The 26,903-nt window shown below is 43.2% G+C and overlaps 1 protein-coding gene across 2 annotated transcripts in view; it reads left to right on the top strand.

The window, feature by feature from the left end:
- fam169ab (family with sequence similarity 169 member Ab) overlaps nucleotides 1-26,903 on the top strand; it is a 93,205-nt gene that overhangs the window by 45,932 nt on the left and 20,370 nt on the right. Inside the window, exon 1 of one of the 2 annotated variants that reach the window (XM_014138593.3) lies at nucleotides 10,364-10,578. The exons of the other annotated variant lie outside the window; for it this stretch is intronic. The gene's annotated coding sequence lies outside the window, so the exon portion shown is untranslated. Of the gene's footprint in view, nucleotides 1-10,363; nucleotides 10,579-26,903 lie in introns of those variants that run through there. 2 annotated transcript variants of the gene reach the window in all.

The following is a 26,903-nucleotide window of genomic DNA, read 5'->3' as shown; positions in this document are numbered from 1 at the left end:
GTGTTGCTTGCCTCGAAGCGCGCATAGAAGTAATTTAGCTTGTCTGGTAGGCTCATATCACTGGGCAGCTCGTGGCTGTGCTTCCCTTTGTTGTCCGTAATAGTTTGCAAGCCCTGCCACATCCGACGTGCGTCGGAGCCGGTGTAGTAAGATTCAATCTTAGTCCTGTTTTGATGCTTTGCCTGTTTGATGGTTCGTCGGATGACATAACCGTATTTCTTATAAGCGGACGGATTAGAATTCCTCTCCTTGAAAGCGGCAGCTCTACCCTTTAGCTCAGTGTGGATGTTGCCTGTAATCCATGGCTTCTGGTTGGGTTATCACAGTCACTGTGGGGGACGATGTCATCGATGCACTTATTGATGAAGCCAGTGCACTTATTGATGCATGGCCAATGCACTTATTGATGAAGCCAGTGACTGATGTGGAGTACTCCTCAATGCCATCGGAAGAATCCCGGAACATATTCCAGTCTTTGCTAGCAAAACAGTCCTGTAGCTGTGCATCTGCGTCATTGGACCACTTCCGTATTGTCCTGCCTTTACATTCAATAATCTAATGACTTATTTATCTAATCAATTGACTACAGTATGTTTAATTGTTACCCGATTGATATTAATCATGTAACTATTAACTCATTATGAATTTGGGGCACCACGGGAGCGGGTGATTAAAGAGTTACCATCTCCCGAATTAAACTAAAGGTCCATAAAACAGTCAACGTATTAATCATAACCTCGTATCATATCATTATTCTGAACAGTCGTAACCTCCTGCATCTGCAAAAACTCCAGCCTTAGTACTACGCAGATTGGTTTAATTATCTATTTACTAGCTAACTAAATGACAGGATAAACATATACACTTACTACACTAGAAACAGGTCCCTTGCGGACTGACACAATATTGCGGCTTGTTACAAAAGAGATGAGGAGGGAGAGAGAGGGGCAGAGACATAATACTTTGGTATATTTAGAAACTACTCTCACAGTAATCATATATTTTGCACACAAACCGCCACCTGTTTGGAGTAAGATGTCATGAATGTATTTACGTGTAAATGTCTTGGTTCGTTGTGTAGTCCTGAACAGAACTAAAAAATGGATTTCCCTTCCATTCGCTCCTGAAACGGACTCTTTGAAGATAATTTAGCCAGACATGTAGATGGTTCCAATTGGGTGATGAGAGTAGCATACTACAGTGATATGAGAAGAGTAGTAGAATGGTCCCAATTTACTTAAGACAGCTAATCAGCCGAACCAGTGATTGTCCGGGATCTAAGCTTCTCGCCTCTACCTCATGTTGATATTCAGAGTTCAAACCACTTTGGACATGAGCTGCAGCTACGCACCTCTCTGGTCTGATATGTTAATTCTTAGCCCCTCATTTTATACATTTCTTCAAAAGGGGTGGTTCGTCAAGCTTAACACACTCTCTGACCTCACTCAAGGGGGCGGTGACTACTCACTTGCACAAAGTTATAGAACAACTTCCTCTTATAGTTTCTAAGATCACATATCCTCTCCTTTAATATAAAACAGGGTGTGTGGCCGAAGTGATCCACTGCAAAGCTGATCCGACCCATCTGGATCTTCACAGGACAGTCATGACAGTATTGAGCGAGTCACTGGTACTTCCTGCTTTAGTTTTTGCTTGTAAGCAGGGATCAGCAGGATAGAGTTACGGTCAGATCTGCCAAATGGAGGGCGAGGGAGAGCTTTGTACGTGTCTCTGTGTGTGGAGTAAAGGTGGAGTTTTGTTCCCTCCGGTTGCACATGTAACATGCTGGTAGAAATGAGGTAAAATGGATTTAACTTCTCTGGCCTAGGTGGGACGTGACCGTCCTACACTATTCAACAGCCAGTGATATAGCATGGCGCGAAATACAAAACAAAAAAAATATCATAATATCAATTTCTCAAACATACGACTATTTTACACCATTTTAAAGATAAACTTCTCGTTAATCCAACCACATTGTCCGATTTCAAAAAGGCTTTACAGCGAAAGCGAAACATTAGATTATGTTCGGAGAGTACGTAGACAAAAATAACCACACAGCCATTTTCCATGCAAGGACATGTCACAAAAACCCAAAACACAGCTAAATGAAGCACTAACCTTTGACGATCTTCATCAGATGACACTCCTAGGACATCATGTTACACAATACATGTATGTTTTGTTCGATAAAGTTCATATTTCTATCCAAAAACAGCATTTTACATTGGCGCGTGATGTTCAGAAAATGTATTCCCACCAAAACGTCCGGTGAATGTGCACATCAATTTACAAAAATACTCATCATAAACATTGACAAGATACATAACAATTATTTTAAGAATTATAGATACAGTACTGCTTTATGCAACCGCTGTGTCAGATATTAAAATAGCTTTACAGAGGAAGCACATTTTTCAATATTCTGAGTACATAGCTCGCCATCACAGCAAGCTATACAGACACCCGCCAAGTTCGGGGTCACCTAAACTCAGAATTAGTATTATAAATATTCTATTACCTTTGCTGATCTTCATCAGAATGTACTCCCAGGACTGCTACTTCCACAAGAAATGTTGTTTTTGTTCGAAATAATCCATATTTATGTCCAAATACCTCCGTTTTGTTCGTGCGTACAGAGCACTATCCAAAGGCATAACGCGCGAGCGCGGTACCAGAGACGAAAAGTCAAAATGTTCCATTACTGCTACATTCTCGCCTCGATTTTAAACGCTGTTTAAAATCAATCTTTATGGTATTTTTAACGTAAAATTGCGATAATATTCCAACCGGACAATAGCATATTCATTCAAGAAGAAAAAGAAGGAACGCTCATGTGATCGCGCATATCCAATCCCTTTGTCCCCAGGCAGTCCACTAATTGACTGAGCTACTATACTCTGCTCAGTGACAGGAGAATGCTGAAATAACTTTATGAAGGCTGTTGACAACCAATGGAACCCCACAGACACTGTAGTTTCGATAGAGATTCAAAAGAAGAACTACAATTCTCAGACTTTCCACTTCCTGGTTGGATTTTTCTCAGGTTTTTGCCTGCCATATGAGTTCTGTTATACTCACAGACACCATTCAAACCGTTTTAGAAACTTCAGAGTGTTTTTTTTATCCAAATCTACTATGCATATTCTAGTATGCATATTCTAGTTTCTGAGCCAGAGTAGTAACCAGTTTAATTTGGGTCCGTTTTTCATCCGGCCGAGAAAATACTGCCCCCTATACTTTAAGAAGTTAAAGTCCCCAGCCACTAGGAGCACCACCTCTGGATGAGCATTTTCTTGTTTGCTTATGGCCTTATACAGCTCGTTGAGTGCCGTCTTAGTGCCAGCATCGGTTTGTGGAAGTAAATAGACAGCTACGAAAAATATAGATGAGACCTGGCAGTGTGGTGCCGGAACAGCAACCACTTTCTCCTTCTTTCTTTCTCTCTCTCGGAGGATCTGAGCCCTAGGACCATGCCTCAGGACTACCTGGCTTGATGACTCCTTGCTGTCCCCAGTTCACCTGGCCGTGCTGCTGCTCCAGTTCCAACTGTTCTGCCTGCAGCTATGGAACCCTGACCTGTTCACCGGACGTGCTACCTGTCCCAGACCTGTTGTCCCATACCTGCTGGAACCCTGACCTATTCACCGGACGTGCTACCTGTCCCAGACCTGCTGTTTTCAACTCTCTAGAGACAGCAGGAGCGGTAGAGATACTCTCAAAGATCGGCTATGAAAAAGCCAACTGACACTTACTCTTGTGTTGCTGACTTGTTGCACCCTCGACAACTACTATGATTATTATTATTTTACAATGCTGGTCATTTATGAACATTTGAACATCTAGGCCATGTGCTGTTATAATCTCCACCCGGCACAGCCAGAAGAGGACTGGCCACCCCTCATAGCCTGGTTCCTCTCTAGGTTTCTTCCTAGGTTTTTGGCCTTTCTAGGGAGTTTTTCCTAGCCACCGTGCTTCTTTCACATGCATTGCTTGCTGTTTGGGGTTTTAGGCTGGGTTTCTGTACAGCACTTTGAGATATCAGCTGATGTACGAAGGGCTATATAAATAAATTTGATTTGATTTGGTTGAACCAGTATTTCTACTTGCACATCATCATCTGCACATCTAGAAATAAACTAGAAATAAGAAGAACGTGAGAAAGTAAGTGTGACACCCAATCAGCAACAACGAACTACAGCTGTGCCTGATTGGGAGCCACACATGGCCCAAAACAAAGAAATACAAAAACATAGAAGAATGAACATAGAACGCCCACCCAATGTAACACCCTGGCCTAACCAAAATAAAGAACAAAAACCCCTCTCTATGGCCAGGGCGTTACAGTACCCCCCCCCCAAAGGTGCAGACTCCAGCCGCAAAACCTGACTCTGAAGGGGAGGGTCCGGGTGGGCCTTCTTACGGCGGCGGCTCAGGTGCGGGACGTGGCCTCCGCTCCACCCTCGGCGTCGCCCACTTAGGTGGCGCCCCTGGCGGCACCGGAGGACTGGCGGGCGACCCTGGCTGCGCCCGGCTGGCGGGCGACCCTGGCTGCGCCCGGCTGGCGGGCGACCCTGGCTGCGCCCGGCTGGCGGGCGTCCCTGGCTGAGCCCAGCTGGTGGGCGACCCTGGCTGCGCCCGGCTGGCGGGCGACCCTGGCTGCGCCCGGCTGGCGATTCTGGTTGCGCGACCCTGGCGGCTCCGGCGGCTCCGGGCAGGCGGGCGGCTCCGGCGGCACTGACCCAGGATTCACCAGGCTGGGGAGACATGAAGGAGGCCTGGCCCTGGGCGCAGGCACAGGACTCACCGGGCCGGCGGGCGGCTCTGGCGGCTCCGGACAGGCGGGCGGCTCTGGCGGCTCCGGACAGGCGGGCGGCTCTGGCGGCTCCAGACTGGCGGGCGGCTCTGGCGGCTCCGGACTGGCGGGCGGCTCTGGCCCAGGACTCACCAGGCTGGGCAGACATGAAGGAGGCCTGGCTCTGGGCGCAGGCACTGGACTCACCAGGCTGGGGAGACCCACTGGAGGCCTGGTCCGTGGAGGAGGCACAGGACTGACCAGGATGGGGAGACCCACTGGAGGCCTGGTCCATGGAGGAGGCACAGGACTGACCAGGATGGGGAGACCCACTGGAGGCCTGGTCTGTGGAGGAGGCACAGGCTTGACCAGGATGGGGAGACCCCCTGGAGGCCTGGTCCGTGGAGGAGGCACAGGACTGACCAGGATGGGGAGACCCACTGGAGGCCTGGTCCGAGGAGGAGGCACAGAATAAACCGGGCTGTGGGGGAGCACTGGAGTTCTGGTACGTAGGCTCTTTACCCACACTCCAGGCTGAATGCCCACTTTGGCCTGGCACGGGCGGAGCGCAGGCATTGGGCGAACTGGACCCTCCCAGCGCCCTGGAGACACAGTGCGCAGAGCCGGTGCAGGATAACCTGGACCGAAAAGGCGCACTGGAGACCAGACGCGCTGAGCTGGCACAATCCGTCCTGGCTCGATGCCTGCACTCGCATGGCACTTGCGGGGGGCTGGCCTATAGCGCACCGGGCTATGAACGCGCACTGGAGACACCGTGCGCTTAACCGCATAACACGGTGCCTGATCAGTACTGCGCTGCCTCCAGTAAGCACGGGGAGTTGGCTCAGGTCTACCGCCTGACTCCGCCAATCTCCCCGTGTGCCCCCCCAAAAAAATGTTTGGGGCTGCCTCCCGTGTCCGTCGCTCTCCCTCGGCAGGTTGTTGCAGTGGTCAAATAATTGATCCCATGTCCAGTCAATCTTTGACTCCAACACCTCCAACAACCGGGATGCCATGACCTCCCGAGCACGCTGCTTCATCCCCTCCTTGTGCTGCTCCTTCCTCCGCGGCTCGGTCCGTTGTTAGTGGGTGATTCTGTAACGGCCGTCGTCAGAATTAGACCAAGGTGCAGCGGAGGATGTGTTCATCATTAGAATTTTAATGAAAAGAGAACACTTTACAAAAATAAACAAAAACGACAGCCAAACAGTCCTGTCAGGAAAAACTCTAAACAGAAACAATCACCCACAAAAACCCAAAGGAAAAACAGGCTACTTATGTGTGACTCCCAATCAGCAACAACGAACTACAGCTGTGCCTGATTGGGAGCCACACATGGCCCAAAACAAAGAAATACAAAAACATAGAAGAATGAACATAGAACGCCCACCCAATGTAACACCCTGGCCTAACCAAAATAAAGAACAAAAACCCCTCTCTATGGCCAGGGCGTTACAGGCAACTAAATGCTTTCGTAAATAAAGCGGTATGTAAATACATAACCTGGTCTGGCAGGCTAAACATTTACAGTATGCAAATGATAGTTTTATTCCTGTTTCTTTGTGCCAGTCTGATCTGACAAAACCTGTTCTAGCAGAGTGAAACAGATGCTATCTGGCCAGGGTTCTTCCGCATTCCTCTTCACTTGGGGCCTTTATCTTATGACACATTTATAAACGGGAATTGTACACACATTTGCTCTATGTTGGTTTCAGTGTGGTTATCAGAAGTACACTCAGTTCAAAACTCATACATGTTCAGAATAATACTTGTGGTGAGCAGTTGTTTGATGTAGGTGGATTGTCACAGAGACTGAGGTGGTGGCGAGGGCAAGCTCAGTGTCCATGTTTACTCTGTCACACTTCCTGTGTATCAAAGTTTAGTAAGAACTTTTAAGTGTTGCTGTATGGCTCATTAGGCAGGATTAGAAGAGGGCGGCATTTTCAGAGCTAAACTGACCAAGACGCTCCTACAACAACTCAAGAAACCTCACATAATTCTGCCCAAAAACAATGATAATTTCTCTCAACCAATGGCCTATGGTCTTTTTAAGTGAGCGCTGATGCCGCCCTGTGATAAGCAGTGCCCACTTTGTCAAAGGTAGGGGCGCAAAATATTGTGTTCGTCCATTCCCAGTGATCCTCTCCAGGGTGCTGTTGGAGAGACGCAGCGCTCCACTAATGTTCTGTCAAAAAAATAATCTATCATAAATCACGAAGCACATATAGCCTATGGTAGAAGGCAGAGGAGGATGGGCTTATTGTAATGGCTGGAATGGAATTAATGGAACGGCATCAAACACATGGAAACCACGTTTGACTCCGTTACATAAATACCATTCCAGCCATTACAATGAGCCTGTCCTCCTATAGCTCCTCCCACCAGCCTCCACTAGTAGAAAGACTTTTCTGCAGCCTACAGGCTGGACATCAAGTGTATGAAAATGTAATGAGTTGTACACACATGCAGGTTTCTCCCATCAAATAGCCTAACCTAAATGGCGCCCAATCAAGTAAAAAATGCCCTGACATGTTAACAAAGAACATAACCGAGCTGACAATGTAAAAATGTGTCGTTCTGCCTCTGAACAAGGTGGTTAACACGCTGTCCCCCGGGCGCCGTTGACGTGGATGACGATTAAGGCAGCCACCCGCACCTCTCTGATTCAGACACATTTCAGTTGAATACATTCAGTTGTACAACTGACTCGGTATCCCCCTTTCCCTTTCCTAAAAACAGGACAGGTCAAAGTAAAATGGACAATATGGAATGGGCAATCAGGCTTCTCACAACTGCTGTCCAGGAATTTCACCTCATGGGCTAAATTGTCATTATCAGTGATTTCAAGTTTACATCTGTCAATTTTTGACTCCTGATACAGTTGGGTAGCTGATAGACAAATGCATTAGTCACAGGAATCAGGACTAATAAAGCCAATGCAACAGCATTTTTTACAAACGGACGGGCTACCATTAATCAAATTCCATCTGAGGGTCTACACTGTAGGCTACACCCCAGTTAGCACGGATCGATGCCCACGTCTTTTGGACAAATGTTTTTTGTACAGTCCGGACTTGATTTCCACGGACTTTGATTTTTGGTCCGGTACGGTATGGCCTGCATTGTGGGAGGCTCTATCGTCAACTAATCATTAGGCTGTTTCTGTTTGACCCACGACTGAAACAGGAACATACTTTTCCGTGAATCATATATACAGTGTATACAGTATACTGTATGCAAATGAATGTCATATTTGAGACCTCTCTCTAACCAATTATAATTTTAAAAAGGCTAATTGATAATTAGAAAACCCTTTTGCAATTATGTTAGCACAGCTGAAAACTGTTGTTCTGATTAAAGAAGCAACAAAACTGGCCTTTAGACTATCTGAGTATCTGAGTATCTGAGTATCTGGAGTATCTGGAGCATCAGCATTTGTGGGTTCGATTACAGGCTCAAAATGGCTAGAAACAAATAACTTTCTGCTATTCCATGCGAGAAATTTCCAAGAAACTGAAGTTCTCGTACAATGCTATGTATTACTCCTTTCACAGAACAGAGCAAACTGTCTCTAACCAGAATAGAAAGAGCAGTGGGAGGTCCCGGTGCACAACTGAGCAAGAGGACGAGCACATTAGAGTGTCTAGTTTGAGAAACAGATGCCTCACAAGTCCTCAACTGGCAGCTTCATTAAATAGTACCCACAAAACACCAGTCTCAATGTCAACAGTGAAGAGGCGACTCCCGGATGCTGGCCTTCTAGACAGAGTTGTAAAGAAAAAGCCATATTTCAGACTGGCCAATAAACATTTAAGATTAAGATGGGCAAAAGAACACAGACACTGGACAGAGACACTGGACACTGGACAAAGATATACCTCTAGTTTAAAGTGACAGATAATATGGGGATTTTTTTATTATGATAATTCAGTTTCCAGGGGGCGCGGACATTGACTCTAGTGTTTTTTCTAAATAGCTCTTTGCTAAGAAGCATTTATTTATTTCATTTTAATTGAAAACAATTACAAAACAGTATTTCATTGTTACCAATAAATGATTTGATATTGATATAAAAACCAATTTGCTTACCCTAAGTACTTGAAAAAAAATGCATAAACATAAAGTTATGCCGTATAAAGGACTTGCATTATGTTTTATCATTGATAAACAGTTCAATATAAACAAAAACATGTATGATGTGTAACTATTTGTCATTTTAAAATGTTTTTCATGGATGCAAAGGCAAATTCCACCGCAATTCAAGAATGACCCAGCAATCAATGGGGTAAAGTCAGTCTGGGAACTGAACCAGCAGCCCTCTAATTACGGTGAAATCAAACCACACCTAGGCTACCTGTACCATATTGGCAGAGTTGGGTAGGTTACAGTTACTAATTAGCAATGTAACTTTGGAAATAAAATAATATAGCAACAAACATTATTGGACAAACCTTTTCAGGAACTTGGCGTTGGGTAGATTATTAATCTTCTTTATCCTGTGCCCAAACTCAGTAACAATCTGATTACTTTCAGTTACTTTTGGATTACTTTCCCCAAAAGAGGTGTTAGAAGAAGACAAAAAGGATCCATCGAACACATTTGGTGTGTCATCATAGTGGTCTCTGACTCGGGTGAAACAAACTTAAACCTCCACCTTTTTTCAATGCTGAATTGAATGTAATTGAGAAAACCGAACATTTATTTTTTAGCAAACATCATTTCAGAATTTAAAAGTAATCCAAGATGTAATCTAGTTTTTCAAAAGTATCCGTAATCTGATTACAATATTTTGCCGGTAAAGTAACTGATTGCAGTTTTTTTGTAATCAGATTATGTCACTTTAATCATGTTTACATACTCTTTTACCCACTTCATATGTATATACTGTATTCTAGTCAAGGCTCATCCTATATACTGTAACTACTGCTGTACATAAAATGTATATTCATATACTGTCCGTTATGTCTATACACACCATCATATACATATATATATATATTTATATTCCGCACTCTGACATAGCTCCTTCTAATATTTTGTATATTTCTTAATTTTGGGATTTGCATGTATTGTTTTGTATTCTTATGTATTACTGCACTGCTGGAACATAAGCATTTCGCTACACTCGGGAAAATAACTGCAAAAGATGTGTATGCAACCATTTACTGTACTCCTTAACCCTGTGTGGGGCACAGGACAGACCACTTTGATGTAAGGCTCCATACCTTGTAGCCTAGCCTAAAGGCTACCTTTGTTGCTCGTCTGAAAACGAAAGAGAAGATGTGTCGTCTTACCGCTTTGACTCCATCTACTGTTCAATGCTTTGTGGAATTATAATGAACCAGTATAACACACACACACACACACACGTATTGTGAATAGACGATATGTAGGATAGCCTAGGATTACTTCAAATAAATGTTTTTAGGATATCAGAGTGATTGCAAATCAAGTTATATATTTGAAAAACAGAGATATAAGCCACTATAAATAACTATAATCATGTACTTTGCTCTCATAATGTTCTAAATAAATATTTGAGTAGGCCTGTCTTACTGTGTCCCTGGTTGGTTGTGTTGGTAGAACGTTTGCCTTGCGCGATCTTGCAAATGATCTCTGTCCCAGCAGGCAATGCACAGACCACGGCAAGCGTACGTAGTGTTAACAGGCTAGGACAAGCTAGCAACGGGGCTTTTGTGCTTTTCAAAACATTCAAGGAATAAAACCTATAGTTTATGCAAAAGAAGTCAAAGAAACAGCCTACGTGTCATCAGCAGGATTAGGTGAGTTTCCTATCATTTCACGAGCACAGCGTGTTTTATATTGGAGATTGCCGGAGTGTTTGGAGCCCTGAAACACGCTGCGTGGGATGGGGTGGTCGGTGCGGGCTCGGCCCTGCTGATGAGTAAGCATCACGTTGGACAGGATTACAGGATGGCTCACAAAGAACCGCTTACATTCTCTTTCATATACATGTAGAGGTGTTGTTTCTGTTAAACATTTGTTGGTGAAATATGTTTGGTTAGCGCCTTGTTAGGGCTTCTCACTAGCGGCGGCATCCAAGAGCACGGTCAGGAATTTGGGTATGGAATCTTGAGTACCAGGGTGAGGTGTGCTGTGGGGAATGAGGATTATCTTAACATTTTCTGCAAAGTTACTGTTCACTTCAGCTTGGTTACTAGGCAATATTGCACCTCGCATAGTGTTTGCTTGATGAACTTCGATATATGTCGTGGCAAGTTTTTGCTGAGTATGTCCTATACCGCCACGCCCCCTCCTCTTGCACATGCTTTGTAACCTACTTTATTAGAGATCGTAAAGTTGATGTGTTAGTGCATTATTAGGTTGGACTTTTTAAAACATTTATTTAACCTTTATTTAACAAGGACTTCGACAAGACCATCTTATTTCTTGACATTAATATCTTGTGGCACTGTTTGCTCGGTAGTTCACAGTAGGTTACAGTGTAGCAATATGCCCCCCCCCCCCCCGTGTCGCCTGATGTACTCTTGTCTTTCGTTAAGGCTATAGGAGATAAGTTCCCCCTTCTCACCTTTCACAATATTGCCCCCAGATAGGGAAAGGCTACCTGGAAACTTGAACACAGAGAACCTGCATAGCAGTTACATAATGGGGTCAGCTCCATGCTGAAATTCGTTATGTATAGGCAATTAGGCATTAGTGTGCTGTGAAATATAATTATGGTGTAAACGTTTTATTGAAATACTGCTAATCTTAGAGGAGGAACTATGAAGCCTCCCACTCCCTCCCAATCACCTCCGGTATCATTTACACACAACACTGGGTCACCCCTCTGATCATCACCCCTCTAAACAGGAATAACACAGAAAGCCATGACATCACCCATCCTCTGTTCTGTTTAGAGGTCACGGAGGAATATTTTAGTTTGTATATTTTGTTTAATGGGATACAGGTGGTGTTGTCTGGGTATTTGTCAGTGAAGACAGAGAGAGACGGAAAGTGGACAGACTGAATGTTTTTGTGGGTTTCCAAAAGCGATGTGCCTTCCACATCGCTGGTGACGTGCCTTCCACATCGCTGGTGACGTGCCTTCCACATCGCTGGTGACGTGCCTTCCACATCGCTGGTGACGTGCCTTCCACATCGCTGGTGAATAATCTTATTAAATACTTTTTTCTTTACATAGTTGAATGTGCTGACAACGAAATCACACACAAATAATCAATGGAAATCCAATTTATCAACCCATGGAGGTCTGGATTTGGAGTCACACTCAAAATTAAAGTGGAAAACCACACTACAGGTGATCCAACTTTGATGTAATGTCCTTAAAACAAGTCAAAATGAGGCTCAGTAGTGTGTGTGGCCTCCACGTGCCTTTATGACCTCCCTACAACGCCTGGGCATGCTCCTGATGAGGTGGCGGATGGTCTCCTGAGGGATCTCCTCCCAGACCTGGACTAAAGCATCCGCCAAGTCCTGGACAGTCTGTGGTGCAACGTGGCGTTGGTGGATGGAGCGAGACATGATGTCCCAGATGTGCTCAATTGGATTCAGGTCTGGGGAACGGGCGGGCCAGTCCATAGCATCAATGCCTTCCTCTTGCAGGAACTGCTGACACACTCCAGCCACATGAGGTGTAGCATTGTCTTGCATTAGGAGGAACCCAGGGCCAACCGCACCAGCATATGGTCTCACAAAGGGTCTGAGGATCTCATCTCGGTACCTAATGGCAGTCAGGCTACCTCTGGCGAGCACATGGAGAGCTGTGCGGCCCCCCCCAAAGAAATGCCACCCCACACCATGACTGACCCACCGCCAAACCGGTCATGCTGGAGGATGTTGCAGGCAGCAGAACGTTCTCCACGGCGTCTCAAGACTCTGTCACGTCTGTCACGTGCTCAGTGTGAACCTGCTTTCATCTGTGAGGAGCACAGGATGCCAGTGGCGAATTTGCCAATCTTGGTGTTCTCTGGCAAATGCCAAACGTCCTGCACGGTGTTGGGCTGTAAGCACAACCCCCACCTGTGGACGTCGGGCCCTCATACCACCCTCATGGAGTCTGTTTCTGACCGTTTGAGCAGACACATGCACATTTGTGGCCTGCTGGAGGTCATTTTGCAGGGCTCTGGCAGTGCTCCTCCTTGCACAAAGGCAGAGGTAGCGGTCCTGCTGCTGGGTTGTTGCCCTCCTACGGCCTCCTCCATGTCTCCTGATGTACTGGCTTGTCTCCTGGTAGCACCTCCATGCTCTGGACACTACGCTGACAGACACAGCAAACCTTCTTGCCACAGCTCGCATTGATGTGCCATCCTGGATGAGCTGCACTACCTGAGCCACTTGTGTGGGTTATAGACTCCGTCTCATGCTACCACTATAGTGAAAGCACCGGCAGCATTCAAAAGTGACCAAAACATCAGCCAGGAAGCATAGGAACTGAGAAGTGGTCTGTGGTCCCCACCTGCAGAACCACTCCTTTATTGGGGGTGTCTTGCTAATTGCCTATAATTTCCACCTGTTGTCTATTCCATTTGCACAACAGCATGTGAAATTTATTGTCAATCAGTGTTGCTTCCTAAGTGGACAGTTTAATTTCACAGAAGTGTGATTGACTTGGAGTTACATTGTGTTGTTTAAGTGTTCCCTTTATTTTTTTGAGCAGTGTATAATAAACACACAGAAATACGAGCCTTAGTTTTCGGATTCAACCATATTAATGACCTATCACCTCGAAAACAAAACGTTTTTTCTTTCAGTGAAATACGGAACCATTCCGTATTTTATCTAACTGGTGGCATCCCTAAGTCTAAATATTCCTGCTACATTGCACAACCTTCAATGTTATGTCATAATTATGTAAAATTCTGGCAAATTAGTTCGCAACGAGCCAGGCAGCCCAAACTGTTGCATATAACCTGACTCTGCGTACATTGAACGCAAGAGAAGTGACACAATTTCACCTGGTTAATATTGCCTGCTAATCTGGATTTCATTTAGCTAAATATGCAGGTTTAAAAATATATACTTGTGTATGATTTTAAGAAAGACATTGATGTTTATGGTTAGGTACACATTGGAGCAATGACAGTCCTTTTTCGCGAATGCGCGCCGCATCGATTATATGCAATGCAGGACAGGCTAGATAAACTAGTAATATCATCAACAATGTGTAGTTAACTAGTGATTATGATTGATTGAATATTTTTTATAAGATAAATTTAATGCTAGCTAGCAACTTACCTTGGCTTCTTACTGCATTTGCGTAACAGGCAGGCTCCTCGTGGAGTGCAATGTAAAGCAGGTGGTTAGAGCGTTGGACTAGTTAACCGTAAGGTTGCAAGATTGAATCCCCGAGCTGACAAGGGAAAAATCTGTCGTTCTGCCCCTGAACAAGGCAGTTAACCCACTGTTCCTAGGCCGTCATTGAAAATAAGAATGTGTTCTTAACTGACTTGCCTAGTTAAATAAAGGTGTAAAAAAAAAACAAAAAAAACATGGCAAATTGGTGTCCAAAAATACCGATTACCGATTGTTATGAAAACTTGAAATCGGCCCTAATTAATCGGCCATTCCGATTAATCGGTCGACCTCTAGTGTGTTTATATTGAAACAAGCTAAATTGCTCCTTGCTTTTGCACTTCATTCGTCTGTCTGAGTGCACACACACTATTTACTGTTTGTGCGTGGTGGGTAATCCTACATGTGCTGTGTGACATCACACATTGTATACGTACCTAGGAGCCAGCTCTGAGGCCCCGATTGGATGTCTGTTTCCTGTACTGCCCCTATAGACCAGCATTACGTAATGTACAGTTGAAGTGAGAAGTTTACATACACTTAGGTTGGAGTCATTAAAACTCGTTTTTCAACCACTCCACAAATTTCTTGTTAACACACTATGGTTTTGGCAGTCAGTTAGGACATCTATTTTGTGCATGACACAAGTAATTTTCCCAACAATTGTTTACAGATTATTTCACTTGTAATTCACTGTATCACAATTCCAGTGGGTCAGAAGTTTACATACATTAAGTTGAGTGTGCCTTTTAACAGCTTGGAAAATTACAAAAAATGATGTCATGGCTTTAGAAGCTTCTGATAGGCTAATTCACATCATTTGGCAGGGGTCTACCAGTGGATGTATCTCAAGGCCTATTTCCAAACGCCTGAAGGTACCACATTCATCTGTACAAACAATAGTATGCAAGTATAAACACCATGGGACCACGCAGCCATCATATCGCTCAGGAAGGAGACGCGTTCTGTCTCCTAGAGATGAACGTACTTTGGTGCGAAAAGTGCAAATCAATCCCAGAACAACACCAAAGGACCTTGTGAAGATGCTGGAGGAAACAGGTACAGAAGTATCTATATCTACAGTAAAACGAGTCCTTTATCGACATAACCTGAAAGGTCGCTCAGCAAGGAAGAAGCCACTACTCCAAAACCGCCATAAAAAAGCCAGACTACGTTTTGCAACAGCACATGGGGACAAAAATCTTACTTTCTTGGAGAAATGTCCTCTGGTCTGATGAAACAAAAATAGAACTCTTTGGCCATAATGAACATCGTTATGTTTGGAGGAAAAACGGGGGAGGCTTGCAAGCCGAAGAACTCCGTCCCATCCGTGAAGCACGGGGGTGGCAGCATCATGTTGTGGGGGTGCTTTGCTGCAGGAGGGACTGGTGCACTTCACAAAATAGATGGCATCATGAAGGAAAATTATGTGGATATATTGAAGCAACAGCTCAAGACATCAGTCAGGATGTTAAAGCTTGGTCGCAAATGGGTCTTCCAAATGGATAATGACCGCAAGCATACTTCCAAAGTTGTCAAAATGGCTTAAGAACAACAAAGTCAAGGTATTGGAGTGGCCATCACAAAGCCCTGACCTCATTCCCATAGAAAATTTGTGGGCATAACTGAAAAAGCGTGTGCAAGCAAGGAGGCCTACAAACCTGACTCAGTTACACCAGCTCTGTCAGGGGGAATGGGCAAAAATTCACCAAACTTATTATGGGCAGCTTGTGGAAGGCTACCCGAAATGTTTGACCCAAGTTAAACAATTTAAAGGCAATGCTACCAAATACTAATTGAGTTTACATAAACTTCTGACCCACTGGGAATGTGATGAAAGAAATAAAAGCTGAAATAAATCATTATCTCTATTCTGATATTTCACATTATTAAAATAAAGTGATGATCCTAACTGACCTAAAACAGGGATTTTATTTACTAGGATTAAATGTCAGGAATTGTGAAAAACGGAGTTTAAATGTATTTGGCTAAGGTATGTGAACTTCCGACTTCAACTATATGCTACACGCGCACACAGATGTACAGCCGGACACACACAAACATGTACAGCCGGACACACACACACGTAGTGCGAGCCAAGGGTTAACCACAGGGGGTACAGTGCCTTCGGAAAGTATTCAGACCCCTTGACTTTTTCCACATTTTGTTAGGTTACAGCCTTATTCTAAAATTGATTAAAGTTTTTTTTCTCCTCATCAATCTACATACAATACCCCATAATGACAAGGCAAAAACAGGTTTTTAGAAATGTTTGCAAATGTATAAAAAAATAAATTAAAATTAAATTTACTTAAGTATTCAGACCCTTTACTCAGTACTTTGTGGAAGCACCTTTGGCAGTGATTACAGCCTCGACTTTTCTTGTCTATGGCGCTAAAAGCTTGACCTATATTTGGTGATTTTTCTGTCAGTTTGGATGGGGAGCGTTGCTGCACAGCTATTTTCAGGTCTCTCCAGAGATGTTCGATCAGGTTCAAGTCCGGGCTCTGGCTGGGCCACTCAAGGACATTAGGAAGGTTGTTGTGAAGCCACTCCTGTGTTTGTCTTGGCTGTGTGCTAAGGGTCATTGTCCTGTTGGAAGGTGAACCTTTGCCCCAGTCTGAGGTCCTGAGCACTCTGGAGCAGGTTTTCATCAAGGATCTCTCTGTACTTTGCTCCGTTCATCTTTGCCTCGATCCTGACGAGTCGCCCAGTCACTGCCGCTGAAAAACATCCCCACGGCATGATGCTGCCACCACCATGCTTCACCGTAGGGATGGTTCCAGGTTTCCTTCAGATGTGATGCTGGGAATTCAGGCCAAGGAGTTCAAGCATGGTTTCATCAGACCACAGAATCTTGTTTCTCATGGTCTGAGTGTCCTTTAGGTGCATTTTGGCAAACTCCAAGCGGGCTGTCGTGTGACTTTTACTGAGGAGTGGCCCGTCTACCATAAAGGCCTGATTTGGTGGAGTGTTGCAGAGATGGTTGTCCTTTTGGAAGGTTCTCCCATCTCCACAGGGGAACTCTAGAGTGCTGTCAGTGTTGACCATCGGGTTGTTGGTCACCTCCCTGACCAAGGCCCTTGTCTCCCGATTGCTCAGTTTGGCCAGGCTTCCAGCTCTATGAAGAGTCTTGGTGGTTCCAAAATTCTTCCATTTAAGAATGCTGGAAGCCTGTCCCCAGATCTGTGCCTCAACACAATCCTGTCTTGGAGCTCTATGGACAATTCCTTCAACCTCATGGCTTGGTTTTTGCTCAGACATGCACTGTCAACTGTGGGACCTTTTTTATATAGACAGGTGTGCCTTTCCAAATCATGTCCAATCAATTTAAGTTACCACAGATGGACTCCGATCAAGTTGTACAAACATCTCAAGGATGATCAATGGAAACAGGACGCACCTGAGCTCAATTTCGTGTCTCATATCAAAGGTTCTGAGTACTTACGTAAATAAGCTATTTCAGATTTTTCATTTTTTTATACATTTGCGTAACATTTCTAAACCTGGTTTTGCTTTGTTATTATGGGGTATTGTGTGGATTGCAGAGGATTTCTTTTGTTTATTCAATCAATTTTAGAATAAGGCTGTAACGTAACAAAAAGTCAAGGGGTCGGAATACTTTCCGAAGGCACTATGTACAGTGTGTGCATTGGATAGGCATACTCTGAGCTTTTATTTCTATTTGGATGTTCCTGATGGCCAATTTGGATTGGCTGTTTTAGTGCCATTAGTGTGGTGTTATTGTGGTCTCTGCTGATATGAAGATGAAAGTCTCATATGAATTCACATACTACACTGCAAACAATCACTTACACACAGACTTCCCCATTTTGGCCTCCAGTTCCATACAAGAACAACGGTAGGTTTTCCTCAAACTATTGAGAAAAGAAGAACCTACTATAGTTAACAAGAGGGAAATAAACTCTGCCTAACTCCCATTTCGCTGGTGTGACAGTAGTGTGTAACATGGAAGAAACCAGGAGCAAGTCAAAATGTCAGCAGGGCTGGTGTTAACACCACACCGCCACCCTGGCCTAAAGGCTTCTGCATGTTTCGGTTCGGCTGGTGCCTAGCCCAACTCTGTTAGCTGAACCGAACGTATACTCCCTTAGAAGACCTTAGCTTGAAAAAAAACACAGTAGTAAGGTTAGTCCGTCTTGAGACGTTGTAGCCTGTATATACTTCCTCAAAATAGTCGGAATGAATCTAAGATAATTCATGACAGATTTCTTGAGTTTTGACGTTTTTGCCAAGGAGATCAGTCGCGTAATTTTACATCGAACTAAGATATTTGGTGCAGTATTTCTCAAGTGAAAACATTTGCAAGAAAATTAGTCGTCTATCGTTGAATGACGACAAACACTTACTTCATGGAAGTACTGTTGAACGATGAAGAGGATTAGACTTCAGGTAACAAAATTTGGTTTGCCTTGAGGAAAAATAGTGTGCATGAACAGCCAAAGAAAAATTTCAAATATCCTTACCGGAGATCAAAAATGTCAGTAGTGTCATATATGCACAAACTGTTTCAGATGTGAAGCATGGGGACACCTAATGGAACACAGGGCAGATTTTAACACCCCTCCTCCACCCTGTTCTAAAGGAACACAGGGCAGGTTTTAACACCCCTCCTCCACCCTGTTTTAAAGGAACACAGGGCATGTTTTAACACCCCTCCTCCACCCTGTTCTAAAGGAACACAGGGCAGGTTTTAACACCCCTCCTCCACCCTGTTCTAAAGGAACACAGGGCAGGTTTTAACACCCCTCCTCCACCCTGTTCTAAAGGAACACAGGGCAGGTTTTAACACCCCGGCCTAACTGAACACACAGCAAAGGTCTGGAATTTCCAGGCTGGAATGCCATGGTAAAGTTCTGTGGGTGGGGCGCTGTTCAGAGAGTGAGTGTGGGGTTGTTTGGTGTTTCTGATGTGGGTGTTGGGTTTGTGTGTGCGTGCGTGTGCAAGATTTACATGTTTACCCTGAACTTGGCTCATATAGGTGGGGAGCTGAGCCCCCGAAGGCAATAGGCAGAAGTATCACGTGCCAGCTCAAACCGGTTGCAACCAAATCAGTCTGATCAAGAAAAGAGCTAGGGGAATAGAGTGCAGACTTGTAGAGCTAGCTAGCTGCAGGGAAGGTAGGACACAATTCTTTCTGTTTTTGTTGCCGAAATTCCAAAATTCGTCCTCACTGTTTTGTTTTTCCAGGTTTCTGTTTCCCCCATTTTTTTTCTTCTGGTTTTCGCGCTCAAAATTCACTTGAAAGGGAACACCATCCCTCAAAGACCCCCCCCCCCCCCCCCCCCCCCACACACACACACACACACACACACACACACACACATACACATACACATACACTTTCCCCAAGTCAAGCAAACTATACTGGAGGGGCAATTAGGCTACCTGTCCTTTTGTTAGGATAGATGTCTGGACAGGCCAATGATTGCATTACCATCCCAATAACACAAAACATGTTGACCAAACTATCACGAATGGGCCATCTGTCTAGATAGGCCAAGGATTGCATCCCATGACAACAAGTGTAAACCAGAATATTGATGGCATATTTTGAGTACTTACCAGCAACGGCTGAGGCTTGTCCTCTATTCTGGTTCTGAATGTGATTTTTTTCTCCAGCAGACATGGAGTCCCTTCCTTGTGGACTGTCCACAGTAGACACGTCTCCCATGTGAGAGAAATAAAGGAAAGGGGAACAGGAAATGTTTATTCATTTGAAATAAACAAAGGAGAACACACTTGAAGGTCATATCTGTTCTGTTTTAGTGGCATGCTGTTTAGTGGCATGCTGTTATCTATTACATAGCTAACACTTTGTCAATTTATTAGTTTCTCAAGCATGTGGAAATTGAACAATTAGTTAGGAAAGTACTTGAATGAAGCTGAACAAATGATGGCACCACTCAATTTTGAATAATGAAAAAGAACAGCGTATTGTTTTTCGATCATTGTTAGTCGTTTTGTTGTACTCCTGCTATTCTTTGGATTTGAGGAGTGCATTCAAAAGGATGTAACGGATGACAGGCCTGTACATTTTCTCGTGGACAGGCTATCACATATTATCATGAGAAAAGCTAGCTACGATTCAATCATCAGATAATGTTATTGCCATCTTTCCCCCATTGCACTTTGTGCTGACGTGCATTGAATGCCCATTGATGGGACCGTTATATCCTGCAGGAAACATCCCATCTTGGCTTGTCAATTCTATGCTCTCATAATAGTCTCTGGGTAAAAAAATAAAATCTGAGCAAACTTCACCGAATAAAAATATAAACGCAACAATTTCAAAGATTTTACTGAGTTCCAGTCAAAAGTTTGGACACCTACTCATTCAAGGGTTTTTCTTTATTTTTACTATTTTCTACATTGTGGAATAATAGTAAAGACATCAACTATGAAATAACACACACAGAATCATGTAGTAACCCAAAAAGTGTTAAATAAATCTAAATATATTTGAGATTCTTCAAATAGCCACCCTTTGCCTTGATGACAGCTTTGCACACTCTTGACATTCTCTCAACCAGCTTCATGAGGTAGTCACCTGGAATGCATTTCAATTAACAGGTGTACCTTGTTAATTTGTGGAATGTATTTCCTTAATGCGTTTGCGCCAATCAGTTGGTGTTGTGACAAGGTAAGGGTTGTATACAGAAGATAACCCTATTTGATAAAAGACCAAGTCAATATTATGGCAAGAACAGCTCAAATAAGCAAAGAGAAACGACAGTCCATCATTACTTTGACTGACCTTCATGTCTTAATCTGGAAAATGTCAAGAACTTTAAACTTCAAGTGCAGTCACAAAAACCATCAAGCGCTATGATGAAACTGGCACTCATGAGGACCGCCACAGGAAAGGAAGACCCAGAGTTACCTCTTCTGCAGAGGATAAGTTCATTAGAGTTACCAGCCTCAGAAATTGCAGCCCAAATAAATGCTTCACAGATTTCAAGTAACAGACACATCTCAACATCAACTGTTTGGAGGAGACTGCGTGAATCAGGCCATGGTCGAAATGCTGCAAAGAAACCACTACTAAAGGACACCAATAATATGAAGAGACTTGCTTGGGCCAAGAACCACGAGCAATGGACATTAGACCGGTGGAAATCTTGAAGTTTGTGAAAGTCACGGCTGCGCGGTAAAAATATTAAGCAATGGCAGTCTTAACTGTTCTTCTGTGGGGTTTATCATTGATGTATTCTTCTTTGCTTACTTGATATCTAGCGAACTCGTTCAAAACTGGCCAGCTGTGTTGACACTCGCGCACAGCCTATCCTTGCGCCAGCTATCACGTCGCATTAATGAAAAGCTTAGCTCTGAGAAAATTCCAAGTTCCAATAATAAATGTTTTTCTAACAACTATAATCAAAATATTATAATTTCATATATTCTTGTAAAGAATACTTAGAGTACCAAGTGCTAACCACCCAGCTTTTGAGTAGTTTGGTCTTTTTCCCTGCTTTTGAGAGGAGCTGGCTAGTAGATACCCATAGACTTCCAGCTAAGATAACAATATGCTACCTTTTTTTTTTACTTCCTTCAAACTGCATGATGAGACATAAAAATGGTATCCGTGAGTTTGTCTGACTCTGGGTAAGTAGAGAATTACCCAAAATACCGACGTATCCCTTTAAACCACATCAGGAGACCAATTTTGAGGTCTGTGTGTAGTACCCATTTTAATTCTGGTGTGCACCAGCAAAAGGCTGCTGTTTAGCAGTGTTTTTGTAGTGCACAGGTGATGGTAGAATTTGCAAAACAAATACCCATTGGACTGATGCAAATCATATCATTCTGCCAGGTAAACATAGGCTACTTTGTAGTTAGATGCACTATGCGGAAATCGCTCTGTCATTTCCTGGTTGCTAAAATTCTAATAATTTGTCTAATTTCAGTTTGTGACAAAACAAGAAAGTATAGCGTACAGAATCATTTTACCATCAACCACTGAAATATTTTTGACAACCAAAAATATTGTATTTTCAGTTGGTTGGAGCTGGTGTACAAAATCGAAAGTTAACGACGCAAAAATGAAATGTAATAATGTGAAGCATAGAACTGACGCACATAGAACAGATCAACTGCTTCTTAGACTTGCTTTCAATGAGCATTAGACGTGTATAACTCACATTTCTATGTGAATTTGGTCGGGTCGCCCAAAAAGTTACATATTGCAGCTTTAACATTAAATTGACATGTTTTTGGGATAGCCTTTCCATCTACCAGAATAGTTTTCATTAGCATCATCGCTAACGGCTGCACGATGTGCACGCTGCACAGACAGGGAATTTTCATTGCCTTTTCAGAAAGTTGCAGGAAATACGAATCACTGATGCATTCTGTTCGTCTTTATTATAATTTTGGACAAAATGTAATTTTAAATACTTTTAGTTGATTCCCTACTAAGTTCAATGCAATTATGAATATTGTTGAATTCCATTTTAATGTCTTGATTCCGCATTCTTCGCATCGCAGATTTTATAGGGCCCTAGAAAGGTAGTGGGGGCTCAAGGCTGCCTAAAATCGGTCTATAGGGAAAGACAATCACCCAAAGTAACTAACGTTTACACAGTAATGTCATGAAGCACAGTAACATCCAAAAGATCTGTTTTCTGAGAGAACATTTATCTTTTACTATGGTTACCACCACCGTCCCATATTCTACCTCCTGTCACATACACAGATGGAGCACTGGGTCAGCCGCAGAGCAACACTTGCTTAAGGGCACATTGGCAGTAGATAGTCAAGTCATCCCTCTAATTTTAAGCCTCCCCAACTGCCGGTTTGGAGACTCATTCAGAGAGCGAGAAGCAGTTAGTCTGCTTTCTAACCCGCCAGACCCCATCTCTAACCCCCTGGAGGAATGGACTAGTTAACTTCTTACGGCTGAAATCCCATTAACGGGATTGATATGACAACAGCCAGTGAAAGTGCAGAGCACCGAATTCAATACAGCAAAGATCTCATAATTTTAAATTCCTCAAACATACAAGTATTATACACCATTTTAAAGATAAGATTCTCATTAATCCAACCACAGTGTCCGATTTCAAAAAGGCTTTACAGCGAAAGCACACCAAACGATTATGTTAGGTCAGCACCTAGTCACTAAAAAACATACAGCCATTTTCCAGCCAAAGAGAGGAGTCACATAAAGCAGAAATAGAGAGAAAATGAATCACTAACCTTTGATGATCTTCATCAGATGACACTCATAGGACTTAATGTTACACAATACATGTATGTTTTGTTCAATAAAGTTCATATTTATATCCAAAAGCTCAGTTTGACACGGCCGGATAAAAAACGTACCCGATTTAATCTGGTTACTACTCCTGCCCAGTAACTAGAATATGCATATAATTATTGGCTTTGGATAGAAAACACCCTAAAGTTTCTAAAACTGTTTGAATGGTGTCTGTGAGTATAACAGAACTCAAATGGCAGGCCAAAACCTGAGAAGATTCCATGCAGGAAGTGGCCTGTCTGACATTGTGTTTCATCTTGGCTCTTTTTATTGAAGACTGAGGATCTTTGCTCTAATGTGACACTTCCTACGGCTCCCATAGGCTCTCAGAGCCCGGGAAAAAGCTGAACGATATCGAGGCAGGCTCTGGCTGAAACACATTATCGCTTTTGGCAAGTGGCCGATCAGAGTACTATGGGCTTAGGCGCGTGCCCGAGTCGACCGAATGCCTTATTTTCTTTCGTCTGTTTACCTAAACGCAGATTCCCGGTCGGAATATTATCGTTTTTTTATGAGAAAAATGGCATAAAAATGTATTTTAAACAGCGGTTGACATGCTTCGAAGTACGGTAATGGAATATTTCGAATTTTTTTGTCACGAATTGCGCCATGCTCGTCACCCTTATTTACCCTTTCGGATAGTGTCTTGAACGCACGAACAAAACGCCGCTGTTTGGATATAACTATGGATTATTTTGAACCAAACCAACATTTTGTTATTGAAGTAGAAGTCCTGGGAGTGCATTCTGACGAAGACAGCAAAGGTAATAACATTTTTCTTATAGTAAATCTGACTTTGGTGAGTGCTAAACTTGCTGGGTGTCTAAATAGCTAGCCCTGTGATGCCGAGCTATCTACTGAGAATATTACAAAATGTGCTTTCACCGAAAAGCTATTTTAAAATCGGACATAGCGAGTGCATAAAGGAGTTCTGTATCTATAATTCTTAAAATAATTATGTTTTTTGTGAATGTTTATCGTGAGTAATTTAGTAAATTCACCGGAAGTGTTCGGTGGGAATGCTAGTCACATGCTAGTCACATGCTAATGTAAAAAGCTGGTTTTTGATATAAATATGAACTTGATTGAACAAAATATGCATGTATTGTATAACATAATGTCCTAGGGTTGTCATCTGATGAAGATCATCAAAGGTTAGTGCTGCATTTAGCTGTGGTTTGGGGTTATGTGACATTATATGCTAGCTTGAAAAATGGGTGTCTGATTATTTCTGGCTGTGTACTCTGCTGACATAATCTAATGTTTTGCTTTCGTTGTAAAGCCTTTTTGAAATCGGACAGTGTGGTTAGATTAACGAGAGTCTTGTCTTTAAAATGGTGTAAAATAGTCATATGTTTGAAATATTGACGTTTTTGCATTTTTTTAGGTTTTTGAATAACGCGCCACGGGATTACACTGGCTGTTACGTAGGTGGGACGATTTGGTGCCACCTACCCTAGAGAGGTTAACAAGTGCATCGGTGATGTCGTACCAACAGCGTCTATTAAAACATTCCCCAACCAGAAACCGTGGATTGATGGCAGCATTCGTGCAAAACTGAACGCGCGAACCACTGCTTTTAATCAGGGCAAAATGACCGGAAACATGACCGAAATATAAACAGTGTAGATATTCCCTCCGCAAGGCAATCAAACAAGCTAAGCGTCAGTACAGAGACAAAGTGGAGTCGCAATTCAACGGCTCAAACACGAGAGTTATGTGGCAGGGTCTACAGTCAATCACGGACTACAAAAGAAAAATCAGCCCCGTCGCGGATCACGATGCCTTGCTTCCAGACAGACTAAACAAGTTTTTTTGCTCGCTTTGAAGACAATACAGTGCCACTAACATGGCCCACTACCAAAACCTGCGGGCTTTCCTTTACTGCAGCCAACGTGAGTAAAACATTTACAGCCTCCTGTTAACCTCAGGAGGCTGAAGAAATTTGGCTTGTCACCAAAAACACTCACAAACTTTTACAGGTGCACAATCGAGAGCATCCTGTCGGGCTGTATCACCGCCTGGTACGGCAGCTTCTCCGCCCATAACAGGCTCTCCAGAGGGTAGTGAGGTCTGCACAATGCATGTTGTGCAAACTACCTGCCCTCCAGGACACCTACACCACCCGATGTCACAGGAAGGCCAAAAAGATCAAGGACAGCAACCACCCGAGCCACTGCCTGTTCCCCCGCTAACATCCAGAAGGCGAGGTCAGTACAGGTGCATCAAAGCTGGAACCGAGAGACTGAAAAACAGCTTCTATCTCAAGGCCATCAGACTGTTAAACAGCCATCACTAACATTGAGTGGCTGCTGCCAACATACTGACTCAACTCAAGCCACTTTAATAATGGGAAAATTGATGTAATCAATTTATCACTTGCCACTTTATATTATTTATATTAGATAATGTTTACATAACCTACATTTTTCATCTCATATGTATATACTGTACGCCATACCATCTACTGCATCTTGCCATCTTGATGTAATTAGATATATCACTAGCCACTTTAAACAATGCCACTTTATATAATGTTTTCATAACCTACATTACTCATCTCATATGTATATACTGTACTCCATACCATCTATTACATCTTGCCTATGCCGTTGGGCCATCACTCATTTATATATTTTTATGTACATATTCGTATTCATTCCTTTACACTTGTGTGTACAAGGTAGTTGTTGTGGAATTGGTAGATTACTTGTTAGATATTACCGCATGGTCGGAACTAGAAGCACAAGCATTTCTCTACACTTGCATTAACACCTGCTAACCATGTGTATGTGACAAATACATTTGATTTGATTTGAGTACCTCCTTTTTGTTCGCGCGTTCCGTCTGCTGTGCTCGTGCAGTGAGTTCAGACAAAGTCAAAAAAGTTATATTACAGTTTGTAGAAACGTGTCAAACGATGTATAGAATCAAACTTCAGGATGTTTTTATCATAAATCTTCCATAATATTCCAACCGGACGATTCCTTTGTCTTCAGAAATTAAAAGGAACACACCTAACTCTCACGGTAGTGCGCGCGATTGAGCTCATGTCATTTTCTCAGTCATCTGATTCCAATGGCTCTTATCCTGTTAGGGCTAGGGGGCAGCATTTGCACGTCTGGATAAAAAAAATGTACCCGATTTAATCTGGTTACTAATCCTACCCAGTAACTAGAATATGCATATACTTATTATATATGGATAGAAAACACTCTAAAGTTTCTAAAACTGTTTGAATGGTGTCTGTGAGTATAACAGAACTCATTTGGCAGGCAAAACCCTGAGAAATTTTCTGACAGGAAGTGGATACCTGATGTGTTGTATTGACTTTAAACCTATCCCATTGAAAAACACAGGGGCTTAAGAATATTTTGGCACTTCCTATTGCTTCCACTAGATGTCACCAGCCTTTACAAAGTGTTTTGAGTCTTCTGGAGGGAGATCTGACCGAACAAGAGCCATGGAACGATGATGTCCCATTAGACACCTGGCGCGCGAGTTCATGTTGGGTACCCTCGTTCCAATACGTTATAAAAGAGTATGCAT

Source organism: Salmo salar, chromosome 13, assembly GCF_965601325.2.
Source record: "Salmo salar chromosome 13, fSalSal1, whole genome shotgun sequence".
NCBI lineage: Eukaryota > Metazoa > Chordata > Actinopteri > Salmoniformes > Salmonidae > Salmo > Salmo salar.
This window is presented reverse-complemented; position numbering and strand designations above follow the sequence as displayed.